General features: G+C 35.2%; 1 protein-coding gene across 1 annotated transcript in view; it reads right to left on the bottom strand.

Annotated features, from left to right (window-relative positions):
• LOC125502436 overlaps positions 1–1,778 on the bottom strand; it is a 4,919-nt gene that overhangs the window by 2,234 nt on the left and 907 nt on the right. The window lies entirely within an intron of this gene.

Here is a 1,778-nt window from a genome sequence, read left to right as displayed (position 1 = left end):
CCAAACAGGTGAAATGTGAAAGCGGGTTTTGCAGGAATTAATAGAGCGAGCTTCATCCTATATTTGCTCTTAGTTGGCATTTTCTGAAGACTTGCGTTGAATTTTGAGAATTTCTGAAAGTGAAACTTTGCAACAATTTTTGCGACTTATTTTAGCCGCTATTTTTCAAAATATTACCACGACGAAACTACATGAACTTCAACAACAATTTTTGAAACAATAAATAGAGCGAACTTAGCTCTATACTTCAGCAAATTTTGGTTTCCTCCACCGTTTGGGTTGAATTTTGAGAATTTCTCAAAAAATGAGTTGCAACGATCTTTCGCGACTAAATTTACCCGCTGTATTTCAAAAGTTCACTAGTCCCAAACAGGTGAAATGTGAAAGCGGGTTTTGCAGGAATTAATAGAGCGAACTTCACCCTATATTTGCCACAAGTTTGCATTTCCTGAAGACTTGCGTTGAATTTTGAGAATTTCTGAAAGTGAAACTTTGCAACAATTTTTGCGACTTATTTTACCCGCTATTTTTCAAAATATTACCACGACGAAACTACATGAACTTCAACAACAATTTTTGAAACAATAAATAGAGCGAACTTTTCCCTATACTTCAGCAAATTTTGGTTTCCTCGACCGTTTCGGTTGAATTTTGAGAATTTCTCAAAAAGAGAGTTGCAACGATCTTCTGCGACTAAATTAACCCGCTGTATTTCAAAAGTTGACTAGTCCCAAACAGGTGAAATGTGAAAGCGGGTTTTGCAGGAATTAATAGAACGAGCTTCACCCTATATTTGCTACAAGTTTGCATTTCCTGAAGACTTGCGTTGAATTTTGAGAATTTCTGAAAGTGAAACTTTGCAACAATTTTTGCGACTTATTTTACCCTCTATTTTCCAAAATATTACCACGACGAAACTACATGAACTTCAACAACAATTTTTGAAAAAATAAATAGAGCGAACTTTCCTTTATACTTCAGCAAATTTTGGTTTCCTCCACCGTTTCGGTTGAATTTTGAGAATTTCTCAAAAAGAGAGTTGCAACGATCTTTTGCTACTAAATTTACCCGCTATATTTCAAAAGTTCACTAGTTCCAAACAGGTGAAATGTGAAAGCGGGTTTTGCAGGAATTAATAGAGCGAGGTTCACCCTATATTTGCTCCAAGTTTGCATTTCCTGAAGACTTGCGTTGAATTTTGAGAATTTCTGAAAATGAAACTTTGCAACAATTTTTGGGACTTATTTTACCCGCTATTTTTCAAAATATTACCACGACGAAACTACATGAACTTCAACAACAATTTTTGAAACAATAAATAGAGCGAACGTTTCTCTATATTTTAGCAAATTTTGGTTGCTTCGACCGTTTGGGTTGAATTTTGAGAATTTCTCAAAAAGAGAGTTGCAACGATCTTTCGCGACTAAATTTACCCGCTGTATTTCAAAAGTTCACTAGTCCCAAACAGGTGAAATGTGAAAGCGGGTTTTGCAGGAATTAATAGAGCGAGCTTCATCCTATATTTGCTATTAGTTGGCATTTCCTGAAGACTTGCGTCGAATTTTGAGAATTTCTGAAAGTGAGACTTTGCAACAATTTTTGCGACTAATTTTACCCGCTATTTTTCAAAATAATGCCACGACGAAACTACATGAACTTCAACAACAATTTTTGAAAAAATAAATAGAGCGAACTTTCCTTTATACTTCAGCAAATTTTGGTTTCCTCCACCGTTTCGGTTGAATTTTGAGAATTTCTCAAAAAGAGAGTTGCAACGA

The sequence above is a fragment of the Dendroctonus ponderosae genome, unplaced genomic scaffold, assembly GCF_020466585.1.
Source record: "Dendroctonus ponderosae isolate FM_Combo_2020 unplaced genomic scaffold, Dpon_F_20191213v2 Dpon_F_20191213_1, whole genome shotgun sequence".
Lineage (NCBI taxonomy): Eukaryota > Metazoa > Arthropoda > Insecta > Coleoptera > Curculionidae > Dendroctonus > Dendroctonus ponderosae.
This window is presented reverse-complemented; position numbering and strand designations above follow the sequence as displayed.